The following is a 16,535-nucleotide window of genomic DNA, read 5'->3' as shown; positions in this document are numbered from 1 at the left end:
CTGCCAACTACGACATTTTTTAAGGATTTCACTTCTACGTGCATATGACGTCATCAAGAGACCCATGTTTAGCAAACTAGCCATTTCACGCGCTGTCGTGGCCGAGTGGTTAAGGCGATGGACTAGAAATCCATTGGGATATTCCCGCGCAGGTTCGAATCCTACCAACTGCGACATTTTTTAAGGATTTAACTTCTAGCTGCATATGACGTCATCAAGAGACCCATGTTTAGCAAACTAGCCATTTCACGCGCAGTTGTGGCCGAGTGGTTAAGGTGATGGACTAGAAATCCATTGGGATATTCCCGCGCAGGTTCGAATCCTGCCAACAGCGACATTTTTTAAGGATTTCACTTCTACCTGCATATGACGTCATCAAGAGACCCATGTTTAGCAAACTAGCCATTTCACGCGCAGTTGTGGCCGAGTGGTTAAGGCGATGGACTAGAAATCCATTGGGATATTCCCGCGCAGGTTCGAATCCTGCCAACTGCGACATTTTTGAAGGATTTCACTTCTACCTGCATATGACGTCATCAAGAGACCCATGTTTAGCAAACTAACCATTTCGCGCGCAGTTGTGGCCGAGTGGTTAAGGCGATGGACTCGAAATCCATTGGGACATTCCCGCGCAGGTTCGAATCCTGCCAACTGCGACATTTCTTAATAATTTCACTTCTACCTGCTAATGACGTCATCAAGAGACCCATGTTTAGCAAACTAACCATTTTGCGCGCAGTTGTGGCCGAGTGGTTAAGGCGATGGACTAGAAATCCATTGGGATATTCCCGCGCAATTTCGAATCCTGCCAACTGCGATATTTTTTAAGGATTTAACTTCTACCTGCATATGACGTCATCAAGAGACCCATGTTTAGCAAACTAATCGTTTCATGCGCCGTTGTGGCCGAGTGGTTAAGGCGATGGACTAGAAATCCATTGGGATATTCCCGCGCAGGTTCGAATCCTGCCAACGGCGACATTTTTTTAAGGATTTCACTTCTACCTGCATATGACGTCATCAAGAGACCCATGTTTAGCAAACTAGCTATTTCACGCGCTGTCGTGGCCGCGTGGTTAAGGCGATGGACTCGAAATCCATTGGGATATTCCCGCGCAGGTTCGAATCCTGCCAACTGCGATATTTTTTAAGGATTTCACTTCTACCTGCATATGACGTCATCAAGAGACCCATGTTTAGCAAACTAACCATTTCAGCGCAGTTGTGGCCGAGTGGTTAAGGCGATGGACTAGAAATCCATTGGGATGTTCCCGCGCAGGTTCGAATCCTGCCAACTGCGACATTTTTTAAGGATTTCACTTCTACCTGCATATGACGTCATCAAGAGACCCATGTTTAGCAAACTAACCATGTCGGACGCAGTTGTGGCCGAGTGGTTAAGGCGATGGACTCGAAATCCATTGGGACATTCCCGCGCAGGTTCGAATCCTGCCAACTGCGACATTTTTGAAGGATTTCACTTCTACCTGCATATGACGTCATCAAGAGACCCATGTTTAGCAAACTAACCATTTCACGCGCAGTTGTTGCCGAGTGGTTAAGGCGATGGACTCGAAATCCATTGGGATATTCCCGCGCAGGTTCGAATCCTGCCAACTGCGACGGTTTTTAAGGATTTCACTTCTACCTGCATATGACGTCATGAAGAGACGCATGTTTAGCAAACTAACCATTTCTCGCGCAGTTGTGGCCGAGTGGTTAAGGCGATGGACTCGAAATCCATTGGGATGTCTCAGCGCAGGTTCGAGTACTGTTAAATACGACCTGATTTTAGGGATTTGAGTTCTACCTGCACATGACGTCGTTAGGACTCATGTTTAAGAATCAACGTTTTATTTCTGCCTGAAATTGATTTTTAACAATTGGAAATTTTTTAATAGTGAATCAAACATCAATGAAATACAATTAAATTTCAATCCTTTTATTATATTGATTTATGAGAGACTGCTTTTATATACTTTTTCTCTAAAATTTGCAGTTATGTACTGTAATATAAAACTGAATGCTTACGGGCTTCTGATTGTATGAAACAATGTTTGAAATATATTAATTTCACATTTTTTATTTAAAATTGAGTCAGAGCAAATTAAATTCGGTCTTTTTTTTTCAGTTATTGTGTAAAATATATACTCACAGGAGGCTGTGTTAGAAATTTTTTATTGATTTTAAATTTTGTTATTTCAAATCATTTTAGTTGCACGACGATCATTTCTGTAACAGAGGGCTATTTGTACATTAGAGAGTGAGAGAGAACTCAGCATAACATCACCACTTTCTTTCATTCATACCGAGCACAATTCAGCTCTATCGCCATGAGCAATTTACTACCTAATGAGTTGGGCCGAAAGTGTAAGTGTGTGTGTACCTAACCGTCTGAGTGCGTATCTAATGTTATGTCTGATTTAACATCATCCCTGGCGGACTGAATAAAAACAACTTCATAAACGAGGTGACTTAATAACGTGTAGATCTAATTTGCTAATTGTGATAGTAGGGACCTTTACAAACTGACGTTGTAGTTTATATCAAAGTCTCGCTGTATCTTGACCTACAGTCAGGGCCGGATCTTAAATCCTGCGCGAACTAAGCGACCGCAGAAGGCTCCACCTGAACAAGAGAGGCGATTTTTTTTATCCCCAAATTATTCACTTACACTTAAAAAAAACGTCTAGAGCCTTCCCTGCCTACATTTTACAGCTGATTCTGAATTGGAACTTCCTAAAATAATATAATTTTTTTGTTTTTGCTCTCGTCGAGAGGTTTGGCAGGATTTTTATTTTTAATTATAGAACTTGTTTCAGTATTTTTTGGGGGGTTTTTTGTGTTTTTTTTTTTTTTTGCAGAATCGGAGAGAAAATTTCTGATTATCTTTCACATATATATAATTTCTTTCACTATACAGGGTGTTCTGTTAATGGACCGGCAGACTCAAAGGGTTGTTAGTAGATATCAAGACGAACAAAAATTACGTGGAACATGGTGTTGCAAACCACGTTGAGAGGGTAAAAATCGAGAAAAAACGCATGCAGGTTTCGACGTCACGCTGGAACCACAAAAAGTACAATACTGTGCTCATATGGCGAAATGGTATGTCACTTATCTCAAAAAATTGAGTTGGTTGCATTCTAGAGCCTCATTCGTTAATATTATGGAAAAGGTGGCAGAATGTCATCTTTTTCTTTCAGTTTATGAGTAATAACTACAAATAGATTTGTTTGATTAATTATTACAAGAGTTGTTGAAGTGGCTGCCGCTGACGTCATATCACAGTCTACAACGACGTTAATACTATTCCCGGACACTCTCGAAGATACCAGATATGCTTTTTGCGACACGGGCTTACTACCGCAATAGCGCTAGTTTTCGTCGTCCGCAGAGTGTGATTCTACCCCAGCGCATGCGTTTCGCGACGCTGCTTACGTCCGATGTGATGAGCGAACCCACGAACGCATTCAGCGATCAACTGATATCCACCTTTTGTCTCCTCTGGACTCAGAGCCTGCATGCGTTTTTCGCGATTTTCACCCTCTCAACGTGGTTTGCGACACTAACAACCCTCTGAGTTTGTCGGTCCATTGACATTACACCGTGTATAGTTATGATGAAGAAATAGGGATATTAGGTGATAACTTTTATGTCACAAGGCCGGAACAAGAGTAGAGCAATAGGGGCGCTTGCCTCGGGTGGCAAACTTTAAAGCGCGGCACAAATTTCAGGAGGTAAAAGATGTTTGAAGTAGTGGGTTTGGCTTAACCATGTTTGCCTGTCCCTCCATAAAAATCCTAGTTACGCCCCTGTGCATGGTATGCCTAAATGTTTCGGCACATAGTTAATCTCAAATGGTGGACACTGAAAGCAAAACGTCCAGAATGCATCAAGACAAACAAGGGCCGCTAGAACTAACGTTTCGAATTGGAATAAGAGCGACTGCTGCTGTTGCGCTGCAACATAGTGAATTGTAAATGCATACTTACTGAAACCTGATTAATATAAACTCAATATTAACAATACATAAATAATCACAAACTTTCTGTTTTTATTATATTAATAAGATATAATGCATCTATCAGAACCTTTATTGAACTTTTATATTTTTTTCCGGAAAAATTATTCATGTTTCTGTTTATAGTAACAGCGATAAAATTCTTTGATAAACTGTTATTAATATAATGTTTACAATATCTATGGATGAGCTCAAATCCATAAGACAACATACAATTGTTCAATAAATTTAAACAGGAAAAAAATGCAGGGTGGGCAAAAAGTCCGTAGAAACTTTAAAAATTCATATAAACCGGAAAAATAACCAACGGTTCGCAGGGTTAGCATCTCTAGGTCTCAAGAATTTTTTTAAGACAGGAAAAAAAAAACTTCAGAAAACAGCAGATCGGTGGCACTATGGGAATATTTAAAATCCCGTGTGTATCGATCCGGTCCATCCAATCTGTCGGAACTGAAAGATGTGATCCGCGGAGAGGTGTCATGTGTAAATCCGGACCTGCTGCACTCTGCCATTGCTGGATTTGTGACTCGCCTACAATGAGTTATTCCCTGCGGTGGTGGTCATGTGGAACACATACTGCTGTAATAAACAATTTGGAGGCATTCTGTTCGTTATTTACATATCTTTTCTTTGACTTGTGTACGTCAGCGCCACCTGTCGGCTGATTTAAGCGTTCTTTTTTTTCCTGTGAAAAAAATTTGTGTGACCTAGCGATGCTAACCCTTCAAACTGTTTTTTTATTTCGGTTATTTTTCCGGTTTTGGATTTTTCAGTTTCTATGGACTTTTTGCCCACCCTGTAAAATCTATCAAAGCAAATGCTACTTACTTGAGGTTGCTTTTTTTAGAGAAAAAGGGTTATTTTAATTTAAATAAAAAGTGTTAATTTCAAAGTTTCAAGATGAATACTGCATGTATGATTAAAAAAATTCCACATATGATGAAATCTGCAAAACACCAGTATACTCACTTGAAGATGCTATTGAATTAAAATTTAAAAAAAGAAATGTTTCAAACACATTTGATATTGCAAATACAAGGGGTAATAGCGAATGATTAAAAACAAAATTGGATTCGAAATATATCCATATTGGAATATCCTCACGTTTATTCGAATTTTGCCGATTACGGAATATCCAAAGTTTCCCAATTTCCTGTCGATTGAGGTTGATCCAAGAGGCATACTTTGTTAGAAAAAGTATCCAAACAACGCGTAGTTATATTGTCAGGTATACCATTGTGTTGGGCGCGGTAGCCCGGTCGATAAGATGCTCGCCTAAATTACCAAAGGGTATTTGGAGGTGTCGCGAGTTCGATACCCGGTTCGTCGTCGTCAGAAAAAGACACAGGGGTACAACAAAAAAGAACGGTGACATGACCGCAGGAAAAATTGCTACCGCAGGGAGTCCCCCATCGAGGGGCTAGCGCACCAACCTCTCGATGAGTATAAAAAACAAGTCTTCGTTCGGAATCGGCAATAAATTGTAGGTCCCGGTCTAATTAACCCTCGTGTGCAGAAAATGACCGTGGTAGGAAAAAAGGATCAAGGATCCATTATGTTGCAAGAGGTCGTATAGTTATTAAAACAACAGGCAAAATGCCCAACAATGCATCTTTTTCTCAGACACCTCGTTGGGAATTTTGCCTGTCGTGTCCGTGCATTTGTATTTATTTGTATAAAATACAAATGTTAACTTTTTATACGGACACCCAGTTACAAAATTGGTGCCCTGTCTCTCTGATACCAACAAAAAACAATTCCACGTTTCTAAGTGCAATATTCACTTAGATATTTGAATTCGAAAAAAAAAGGGGTGGGGGGAGTTGTGAAAAAACAGCATTAAATACGGGTCAGGGGTGGATTCACATCTGCAGACATTCACCGTATTGTGTCAGACACGGCAATATTCTTTCATTTGGTCATTTTCCGGACACGAGGGTTAATTTTTTTTTAACACCGGGAACTCCAATTTATTGCCGATTCCGAACGGCAGGTTTGTTTTTTACACTCATCGAGGGGTTGGTGCGCTAACCCCTCAAGGGGGGTAACTCCCTGCGTTAGCAATTTTTCCTGCGGTCATGTCACCGTTCTTTTTTGTTGTACCCCTGTGTCAGGAAATTTTTCTGACAAGGACGAACCGGGTACCGAACTCGCGACACCTCTAAACATCCTCTTGTACTTTAGGCCAGTGGTTCTCAACCTGGGGCCATATGGCCCCCTTGCGGTCCTGGGATATTCTAGGGGGCCACGGGAGAAAACCAGAAGAAAGGTGATCCACGACAGGTGGTGAAGGGAGTGAGTCATAGAGAGCTATGAAAATAAAAGCTTTAAAAGTGAAACATGGCTGAAAAATATTACTACTTTCAGAATTAATCAGATCCGTCCATAGAACCAGGGGCATCTTAACCCTTGGGTTATGTGGGCATGACTCGGGGTCTTCATGTCTATAATGGACGGAGGGGGACTGCACTATATGGGATCTGGTACTATGATTTTCATATGAAAAGCATAGTACCAGATCTAGAACCAGCTAAGTGTGGAGGGCCGCCAGAGCAACGCTTGATGTGTTTGGAGGGTCGATATATTGTGTATATTCGTTGGATTCACGTTGAATTGTCCCGTATTTTACACATACCCTTTTTTACCATATAATTTGACTCCTGGGAGAGATGATAATCCATTATTTGAATCCGTGCCTAGCCAGGATTCTAGAGATTGACCTTATTTATTAAAATTTCCTTCATAATAAAAAAACAGAAAGTATCTCTCTCTTGGATAAGGGTATGGGGCCCTGGATAGGACAGGGGGCCACGAGAAAAAAATGTGATCCATAGGGGGGGCCATGAGTTGAAAAAGGTTAAGAAACACTGCTTTAGGCGAGCATCTTATCGACCTGGGCCACCGCGCACCCAATATTTTTTAACATAAAACCAATGAATGTATTCATATCTATTGTATCGTGATTGTGGAGGCTCAGACAGACATTTTAATGTTAAAGAATGTTGCCATGTCTGACACGACACGGTGAGTATAGTTCTCTTACCACGAGATGAGATTTGGCTACGGCACGTCATGTCACGTCAAACGATTCTATTTTATCCTAGAAAGACATGCCAATCGTGAAAGCTCAGTCACTGATGAACATTTCTCGATGAGCAATCGTTTTACCAAAAAAAAAATTGAATAAAATCATCCGACGTGACGTGACATGACGCAGCGAAAATTCATCTCGTGGTCGGAGGACTATATCTGAAAATGTGAATGTACCCCTTACCCGTATTTAACTCTGTTTTTTTTTTATCTTTTCACCTTTTTTCGAATTCAAATATCTCAGTGAATATTGCACTTGGAGAAACATGGATTTTTTTTTTTTTTTTTTTTTTGCCATCAGGAGAGATAGAGCACAAATTTCTAATTTATTTTCTGGGCACACGAGGGCTGTATAAGAAGTTTTTTTTTTAAATTTTGATAACTATACAACCCCTTGCAACATGAATGGCATACCTGTGTACTTCACGTTATTTGAACACTTTTCTAATTGGAAACATGCTTCTAGGATCAACGTTCGCCGGTAAAATACCATACGTCCTGTTACCTATGCACCCTGTATGAGAACTCTTCGGTTACAGACAGTTTTGGCCGAGTGGTTAAGGCAGTTTTTCTCAAAGTGTGAGTCGAGGCTCCTATGGGAGTCGCCAACCTTTGTCGGGGGTGTCGCGGTGAGCTGGAAGTATTGATTTGTGTGCCAATTTATGCTTTGAAGTTGCTTTTGTATAATGTAAACTATCTACTAAACTATTCTGGGGAGCCGCAGACGAACCATGAATTTGGTAAGAGAACAGTGGGTGTAGGAAGTTTGAGGACCACTGGGTTAAGGCGATTGACTCGAAAGCCATTGTGATACTTCCATGCAGGTTCCTATCCTGTAGATATTAGAATTTTCATAGTTTTGTTATCTCCCTACACCATGTTGCTTTCGGTTATAGGCAGTTGTGGCCGAGTGGTATAGGCAATGAACACTAAATCTATTGAGATATCCTTGCGTAGGTCTGAGCTATTCTTCAAACTTTTACTTCTACCTCTGCACTTTACGTCATTCCAAATGATGTATAACATGAGGAAATGTACACATACCTTGCTTCACAGTCATGTTTAACAATAAATTGGTAAAGAGCATTTTGGGCTGAGTTGTTCAGGCATTGGCCGTGAAGTCTATTGGGAGTTATATCCATGCAGTTTGATTCATGTTTAACAAGAGGAAATTTTTTAATACACATACCCTTCAATGAAATTAATTGTAATTCATTAATGACTTACAATTGAATTTCAAGTCCTTATTGCAATGATCATAATATTGGTTTGATATACTTATTCAGTAAAATTTGAAACAAGGTACGCCTACTGTTATAATAGTTGCATACTTACAGCCGGCTAGTTATGATATAAAGTTTAAAATTTTAAAATTTTCAATTATGCTCACATTTGTTATTTAAAAATTCAATCGAAGCAAATAAAATTAAATTTTGATTTTCAGTAATTGTGAAATATATACTCACTATATCCTGTGTTAAAAAATATACAATTAGTTTTAAATTTTCATATTCCAAATCATTCATCACATGATGGTCATTTTCTAAACGCCAGGGCTAATTTTACCGATACCAACAGCTGATAGCTAGGAATCGATTAAAATTTGTAAGTGTTTAATCAAAAAATTTTAATCGATTAATCGAATTTTTTGTCATAATTATAAATTGATAATATAAAAATATGTTTTATTCACTTCATGCACCTATTCGCCAGATGTAAACAAATGTAGGAATACGTGGATTAAGAAATCAACTTAAGAAATTAAGTAACTGCCTACTTGAAGCAATTTAAAATGCTTAAAATATTTTGTCAAATTCTGGAGTTTCTTCCCTTTTGGATCTTGTCAGTTTTTGTTTTTTTTTAATCGGTTATTTTAGATGAGTCACTGATTTCGAAACTACTTTCGATTATACTGTTGCTTGTTTTGCTACATAGAAACTCTCCCAAATTGTACATATGAGGAGAGGCCATGTAAAAGAAAATAGGAAAAACAACTGTTTATAGTGGAGATAATAAATTTTAGTCTTGAACTGAATTTGAAACTGAAGTCATCAGCTTTCGTGAAATCGAATTGCATTTCCTTATGCCAAAAAAATTCGATCAAAATATTGATTCAGATATTTTTAGATATATGGTCACTTATCCAAAATATTATATATAGATAATATTAATTAAAGAAATCCAATCGATTTCGTTGGACAAATCAAGTTAAATTTCAAACTTTTAAGCAGGTTTTAATTTAATAGAAAAAACCATTGAAAACATATTTTTTCATGAAAATCACAAACTATTTCCCCCGTTATTTATAATTATATTTTTATTTGTTTGTTGAGTACTTACCGAAAGTTCTAAAATAATTATCAAATACAAATGAATAGTTGAGTCCTCATAGAACATAAACTGGCAGAAAGAATTTCTAAGGAAACTAAAAATCCCAAGCAATATTTATAGCACGCAACTACCTAATTTGAAATAAGACTAAATTTTTTTAAATAAAACTCATCTAATATTGTAATGAGCTATGCCCAAACAATTAAAAAATATCTAACTATTTATCTATCTCGAATATGTGAATCTTTTGACACGTTAGGCCAGTGGTTCTAAATTTTTCTTAAGCGTGACCCAAAATCAATATGATCGACTTCATGACCCATGAATCTTGTTTTCGAAATTAGTGAAACCAGTGGCGAAAAAAGCATATTCATAGCAGGACAGTAAGTGCATTAGTACGATCTCTACAACGCAAGTTTGTGTCTGTTTGTATCAAGAACCAATGTCTGTTGGTGGATTAGTTGGGACCATCTCGGAAGCCTCTGCAAACCAAGTTTGGGTCACGACTCGTGGGATTAAGAACCCCTGATTGTAAGTGGATTTGTACGATCAATCTAGGAAGTCACCACGAGCGAAGTCTGACTCGCTATCCATAGCTTAAGAGCCCCTGACTCTAAGTAGATTTATACCAGTCCCGAAAACCCCTGCAAATTCAGTTTGAGGTTTGACTCATAGGTTAAGAACCCTCTGGCTGCAAGAGGATTTGTAGGACCCGTCTCCGAAGCCCTCTGCGAATCCAGTTTGGGTTACGATCCATAGGCTAACAGCTCATACAAATCAAATTTGGGATATAACCCATAGGTTAAGAGTTCCTGAAAATCAAGTTTTGGTTGTGACCCATAGGTTAAGGACCCCTGGCTGCAAGAGGATTTGTAGGACCCATGTCGGGATCAAGTTTGGGTCACGACCCATAGGTAAAGAGCTCCTGCAAATCAAGTCTTGGTTGTGACCCGTAGGTTAAAACCCCTGGCTGCAACAGGATTTATAGAACCCATCTCGAAAGCCTCTGCGAATCAAGTTTGGATCACGATCTATTGGTGCGTCAGGCTGTCATGTTACCAACTTTCTGCAGTGCAATGTGAGATATAAAACATCATTTCTCTCTCTGTTTGTTAAGGAACATTTTAGTGGATGTAGCATCCGATCCTGAAGGACATACTTTTCACGTATTACAATAGTTTTGTATGCATACTATCTCATTATGCATTATTTATAAATAATATTATTATCAACATCATGCACCGTCTACAAAACGTCCAAATGCCCAGAAGTTACGGAGATAACAAAAAAAAATTCTATATCATTCCTTTTTTCAATTACTTACTCGGTGCTGAAAAATTGGAATTGAAAATTAATATACACACATACTAACTATTCATCATGATGTGGACCTGAATTATGAGTACTACAAACTTTAGCAATTTATGTTAATAATAAATGCAAGATTATCATCGCGTTATTCATCACGAAATAAATGGCCTAGTAGTGTGAAATTTGTATTTTCTTATTTACCATTGATTCAACATTTGAACGACGAAAGCGGTCATTTTGGCCGCAAAGCTACTTTGATAAGCGATTATACCCAAAAGGTTCATCTCGGGTTGTTGAAATTTCATGACTTTTCTCGCCCTGTTAAGTCTCTTAAATTCCTAAAATATAGATGTTCTAGGTTTCTTCTTAGTTTAGTGGTAAAATGAAGTTCTATCTAGAACGGAAGTAGCGGCCATTTTGACCGTTATAGAGATACGCTATGCTTACAAAAGTCTGCGTTCTTTTTGGAGAGAGAGAGAGAGAAGTTTTAGACTTTTTTATTGAAAATTTTCAGTCACGAGTGCTTTTAGGGGACCGACAAAAAATTGAATAAGAAAATTTTTTTTTTATCAGCCCTCTATCAGAAAAAGCTGCAAATGACTTGCAACATTGAAAGCATATTCTACTGATTTTGTGCAAACTTCTGTGCATTTTCGTGAGAATTTCACGTATATTAACAGAACTATAAATGTTTCCTATAAAAATTCCAATGTACATTGCGCATGATTGTTGCTTATACGTAACATGCCGAGTTTTCAACCAATTTTTGCAAAATTTGCAGAAAACATGACCTTATACATGGGACATACTGTGTAGAAATTTAAAATGTGAAAAATCATTATTCAATGAGATATGAGTATTTTCAGTAAATGATTACTAATTGTGCATGAGCAAGAAATATAAATTTTATTTTCCAAAATTTGATTGCCAAATATAAATACTGCAACTTTTATGAAAATTTCAACTGAATGTCATGAAAACTCAGAAAGATATACGCAATATTGTGAGCTGTAATATTTCGAAACTTGCTGAAATTAACTGAATATAATAAGGGGTTTTCCACAAATTGATAAACGATTATTTTCTGTTATTTGATAATTTCGAGAATAAGCAACAGCATTATGCGAATAAGCGAAGATGTGTGTCTGATGCTTTGTAAGAGAAGTGATTTAGCATAAATTGTTGCCCTGTCTCTCCTAGACAAAACAAAAAATTTCACTTTTTTAAGTGCAATATTCGCAGAAATATTTGAATTCAAAATCGCAGGAAAGTTGGGAAGGAACAGCAAAAGCCAAGGAATGCTCTTCTTTCCTTCATTTACGCTGTTCTTTCGAAGTGTTTATCCTTTTTTCAAATTCAAATATCTCAGTGAATATAGAATTGGGAAACTGAATTTTTTTTTTGTTGGTCTCAGGAGAGACAGCGCAGCAACTTTCTAATTGGGATTTTGAGGACAGGGTGTCCGTATAAAAAGTTAATTTTTACACTTCAATAACTATATAACCTCTTGTAAATGACATATCTAAGATCTACACGTTTTATTTGGATACTTTTTCTAATTGGAAGTATGCCTCTAGGATCAATCAGGATCCACTCTAGGAAGGATCCATCTCTAGGATCCACTCAAGAACAGTTTCGTATTTACGGGGTTGGGGGGGGGGGGATAAGTGTGATATTGCCTAGGATGGCAAGTTAAAAGAAGTGGTAGTTAAGAAAATTAGCCTATATAGAACAGAAGAAATGTGACAAAATCCGGGATAAAGCCGTGGGGGGGGGGGGGGGGGGGGGCAAGAAAAAAATGTGATCCGAAGGCAGTGGCGTGTCTATTGGGTGGGGGGGGGGGACTTAGTGGGCTACAGCCCAGTGAAGAAAATTAGAAGAGATTGAGTGGTTGAGAAAATTAGTAGAATGGGAGAAGGGCCGCAAAATTTGTATAGTCCATAGTCAGTAAAACCATAAATCTGCCTCTGGCTTGATAACGAGGGACTAGGACAGTGAATAACCAAACTAGTGGCCTAGAGAGTTTACAAGCATGTGAATGATCAAAACAGTAACTTAGAGGGAGAGAGGAACCAGGGCAGTGAGTGACCAAAGATCACTAGAGAATGTTTAAGAATGGGAGTGACATATAAAGAGTGACCTAAATCATGTGCAAGCATGTGAATGATCAAAAGAGTGACTTAGAGAGACAGTCCTATTTACAGGGGACTAGCGGGGTTATAGCACAGGGCAGCGAATTCGAAAAATGAGTGGTCAAGAGAATTAGACTAGAATGGGAGAAATGCGGCAAAATTCGTGTAGCGCACAAGTGACAAAACCATCACTCCGCCTCTGTCCGAAGGGAGTCATGGGTAAAAAAAGGTAATAAACATTGATTGAAACGAAAAAGGATGTAATTTTACAGAAACTTACGTGAAACTGCAGAACCTATAAACGAGAAGAAAATGAGAAAAAAAATTTAACTAAATAATTTTTTTTTTATGACGAAATAGCATTAATGGAATTTAATTCCTTACTAGCCCTTAAATCAAGAAAAATAATCTTCAACATACCTAGGGCCAAGATGGCACCAAACACTGCTGCACACAAGACGGAGGCAGAGAATTTCATAGTGCAGACTATTCAGATGCTAGACTGATACTGTAACTTTTTAACTATTAGGTTGTGAATATATAGGAAGACGGTCCACAAGTATTCCTTTCTAGCCCGCTTACCCCCACAAATGTATGCACAGCTTCTTGAATACACGCTCCAGAAAGAAGGAAGAGAAAGCAGCAGGCTCTCAAAAAGTAAAGAATCTATCAGTTCTACAATAATATTGAAACAGGTATTTTTTGGATGTATAAACATTGTTTGCGATTATTTGCATACATAGTCTCTACCTTTTATGTTAACTCAACGAAGGATATGAGTTCTATATGTATATTTAGAGTACCATTCATAATGAGTTTAGTCATCCAGTTTGAAAGTGAGTGCAGTTACACATATATTTATGCGAGTACCTATATGAATTCATCTAACTGATTTATTGCCTTTTCTTGGGAATGAAGATGATGAAATATAAAGTTTTGATGAGATGATGGGAATGATCAAATAGAAGATTCGGGTTGTTATTAAGCAAAAAAAAGACCTAAAGTAAACTTCAAAATCCGTAGGATGTATGTTTTCTCTGAATTACTCGAAGAACTAAATGGTATCCGACATTACTCGTTCATCGCATACTTCATATAATGATCTATTATTAATTATAATTGTGGTCACAAATTTGATCATTATCATTACATTTGTTTTGTAGAACGTGAGTCCGTGCTAATTTACATTTCGATTTTTTACACTTTAAAAATCATTGTTAATTGGTAATTTGTCGGCTATTCACGGTTTTTTTCATTTCCCACATGCAATCTCATCGCAAATTTTTCAATCGTATTATAGTTCAAACCTTGTCAGTGGACCGCCAAGCGAAAATGAAGCCACGAATTAAAAGAACTAAAGAAACAGTCAAACCTCTTTTAATACATAGATGCTCAACCCATGGCCCAAATTTGGCCCTCGGGGTCATCTAATGTGCCACATGACCTCACACCTAATTTTGTAAAAATGAACCAAACGGCACATTTCTATATCGCTAAAAGAGCCAGCGGTATATTTTCCGACCACTTGTGACCCGTGTCACAATCCCAGATCGCTTACGCGACCCACAGCACATTTAGAGATCACTTAAGCGATCCGAGTGCGTCCGGGTGCATTCGGGGTATAGCGGTAAATCCCTCTGCAACGATATTTTTTCAAATGTTGTTTGCAATTTAGAGAGAGATAGACGGCTTTTTTTTTTCTTCTCAGCCCAAGATATCAAAGAAACAGATATTTTCTAGACATTATACTGAGATGAAGTCGGAAAGAAAAGTCATCTTGCCTCCGCCGGGACAAGAGGGCAAGTGGGGCTGGGTTCGTGTCTCGGCGGAAGAAAGATGACTTTTTTTTCCGAGTTCACCTCAACATAATATCCAGAAAATATCTGTTCCGTTGTTTGCAATTGCTTATGGTTCTTAAAACTCTTGTCACCTGCGACTCCTTTGCCTGATTCATGATTCATCTGCTGCTCCCCAAAATAGTTTCGTAGATATTTTCCCGTATAAACTTCAAATCATCCCACTTCAAAGCATATAAATAGTCACACAACAAATCAATATCTCCAGCTCGGCACGAAGCCCCTGACAAAGGTTGGCGACGGACACACACGATATCCTTTACTACAAAAATCGCTCTATAACGATATTTATTGAGGGTATATTGAAACAGCTGCAGCGATATATATTATTTATTTATTTTTTATGTTTCACTCAAGGAATCCCATTCAATTTATTTTTAAAATAAATAAAATTCCCTACAGAGAAGGCCCACAAAGATTTCAGTCCAGGGAGCCTGGTCTAGGTTGTAGGAACCATGATGAGCACTTAGATGCTCATGGGGGAAAAAAAAAAATTATTGTACATGAATGTGTGTGTGTGCACTCTGTAACCAATTTGCTTTTGTAATTGTAATCGAAAGAGATACAGTATTAATTTTGTGATTACAATTTCAAAAGCTATACTACACCGTCCTGTGCATTTAACTAACACTAATTTACAGAACACAAATAACAACTGTTAAAATTTTGGAGAAAACTTAACAATTTAACTAACATTATTACTCATAACATTAATATTATATAATGGATTGACTTTTCTTTTATGCGGCACATTAAAGAAGTGATGAGTCAAAAACAGGCAATCTAATTTCAATCGAAGATCCATAACAGTTGTGTTTTTTTTTGTAAGTGACAGTATGGTTCGAGTTCAATGATGTTTCTTACATGTGATATTTATATATTATACCTTAAATATTTTCTATAGAGAGAAAAAATTTTTGACACATTTTTACTGATAAAATATAATTTTTACGAATTTATTGGTTACAGACAAAAATAATTAAGAATGGCACCATTTTTTCACGGTGAATAAGAATGCAAAATACGGACGTTTAGAGTCTTAGAATGATTCCCTGTACAGTTTTTTGCTGAGCAGAGAAAAATCCCTATATTGTATAAGGTATTATTTTTTTCGCTCAGATATCGAAATTCTGTGCGCAGAGAAACAACTGGTCAATGCAGGTGAAAGTGTGACTCTCCTCCCCCCACCCCGCTCCTCATTTAGAAGAAAAAGGATCCCTCGTTATGCTACCGTAGCGTGACCATACGACCCGTAGTTCCCGGGACAATCCCAGTTTTTTCTGTTTTTTGCAAAAATGTCCCGGTTTTTCACGTATTTTCAACGAGCCCAACTTGACTATTTATTCTTCAAATCAACGATTAACATTATTTTTCTAACTCAGGAATTGCATTACGATAATTACGACTACAAACAAGAATACAGTCAAACCTCGTTAGTGCGTCACCCGGTTAACACGTCACTCCGCTTACCGGATCACTTTTTGGAAGTCCCAATTATCCTCATGCAGGAATTGGCACAGCTATGGCTTACTCCGTTTAACGAGTCACTCCGCTTACGAAGTCATATGTTCGCTCGCCCAAGAGTGACTCATTAACGAGGTTTCACTGTATATATTCATGTCAAATATTGGTTTCCTTTTCTTTTTAATTCACTGAAATTTGAAGTGGCGCTTGTTAACTTATCTTATTTTTGCATGAGTTGGCGACTTTGTTTACCTTTTGGCGGTAATTGGAAATTTCCCGTATTTTTCTCAGGGAAATAAGGTGAGCCTATGCTACTGGGATTGTTTT

At 37.9% G+C, this 16,535-nt stretch overlaps 1 long non-coding RNA gene and 11 other non-coding genes across 12 annotated transcripts in view; 11 read left to right on the top strand and 1 right to left on the bottom strand.

Annotated features, from left to right (window-relative positions):
* Nucleotides 1-12, top strand: part of TRNAS-AGA (transfer RNA serine (anticodon AGA)) — an 82-nt gene extending 70 nt beyond the window's left edge. The window contains exon 1 of the tRNA in view: nucleotides 1-12. This exon is cut by the window's left edge and continues 70 nt beyond it. This is a non-coding gene — a tRNA (tRNA-Ser).
* Nucleotides 13-91: 79 nt separating this feature from the next.
* On the top strand, nucleotides 92-173 carry TRNAS-AGA (transfer RNA serine (anticodon AGA)). The gene has a single exon. It is a non-coding gene; the product is annotated as a tRNA-Ser (tRNA).
* A 79-nt stretch (nucleotides 174-252) lies between these two features.
* TRNAS-AGA (transfer RNA serine (anticodon AGA)) lies at nucleotides 253-334 on the top strand. Its single transcript has one exon. It is a non-coding gene; the product is annotated as a tRNA-Ser (tRNA).
* Nucleotides 335-413: 79 nt separating this feature from the next.
* Nucleotides 414-495, top strand: TRNAS-AGA (transfer RNA serine (anticodon AGA)). The gene has a single exon. It is a non-coding gene; the product is annotated as a tRNA-Ser (tRNA).
* A 79-nt stretch (nucleotides 496-574) lies between these two features.
* TRNAS-CGA (transfer RNA serine (anticodon CGA)) lies at nucleotides 575-656 on the top strand. Its single transcript has one exon. It is a non-coding gene; the product is annotated as a tRNA-Ser (tRNA).
* Nucleotides 657-735: 79 nt separating this feature from the next.
* On the top strand, nucleotides 736-817 carry TRNAS-AGA (transfer RNA serine (anticodon AGA)). Its single transcript has one exon. It is a non-coding gene; the product is annotated as a tRNA-Ser (tRNA).
* Nucleotides 818-896: 79 nt separating this feature from the next.
* Nucleotides 897-978, top strand: TRNAS-AGA (transfer RNA serine (anticodon AGA)). Its single transcript has one exon. It is a non-coding gene; the product is annotated as a tRNA-Ser (tRNA).
* Nucleotides 979-1,058: 80 nt separating this feature from the next.
* Nucleotides 1,059-1,140, top strand: TRNAS-CGA (transfer RNA serine (anticodon CGA)). The gene has a single exon. It is a non-coding gene; the product is annotated as a tRNA-Ser (tRNA).
* A 78-nt stretch (nucleotides 1,141-1,218) lies between these two features.
* On the top strand, nucleotides 1,219-1,300 carry TRNAS-AGA (transfer RNA serine (anticodon AGA)). Its single transcript has one exon. It is a non-coding gene; the product is annotated as a tRNA-Ser (tRNA).
* Nucleotides 1,301-1,379: 79 nt separating this feature from the next.
* Nucleotides 1,380-1,461, top strand: TRNAS-CGA (transfer RNA serine (anticodon CGA)). Its single transcript has one exon. It is a non-coding gene; the product is annotated as a tRNA-Ser (tRNA).
* Nucleotides 1,462-1,540: 79 nt separating this feature from the next.
* TRNAS-CGA (transfer RNA serine (anticodon CGA)) lies at nucleotides 1,541-1,622 on the top strand. The gene has a single exon. It is a non-coding gene; the product is annotated as a tRNA-Ser (tRNA).
* An 11,444-nt stretch (nucleotides 1,623-13,066) lies between these two features.
* Nucleotides 13,067-14,833, bottom strand: LOC149082855 (uncharacterized). The gene is made up of 3 exons (XR_016193202.1): nucleotides 14,819-14,833; nucleotides 13,309-13,537; nucleotides 13,067-13,183 (listed from the first exon to the last, which is right to left on the bottom strand). It is a non-coding gene; the product is annotated as an uncharacterized LOC149082855 (long non-coding RNA).
* Between the last annotated feature and the right edge of the window lie 1,702 nt (nucleotides 14,834-16,535).

The sequence above is a fragment of the Pholcus phalangioides genome, unplaced genomic scaffold, assembly GCF_987345545.1.
Source record: "Pholcus phalangioides strain wild (caught in Gottingen) unplaced genomic scaffold, Ppha-v1.0 ptg000009l_1, whole genome shotgun sequence".
NCBI classification, from domain to species: domain Eukaryota; kingdom Metazoa; phylum Arthropoda; class Arachnida; order Araneae; family Pholcidae; genus Pholcus; species Pholcus phalangioides.
The sequence above is the reverse complement of the archived record's forward strand: the minus strand, read 5'-3'. Positions and strand labels throughout refer to the sequence as shown.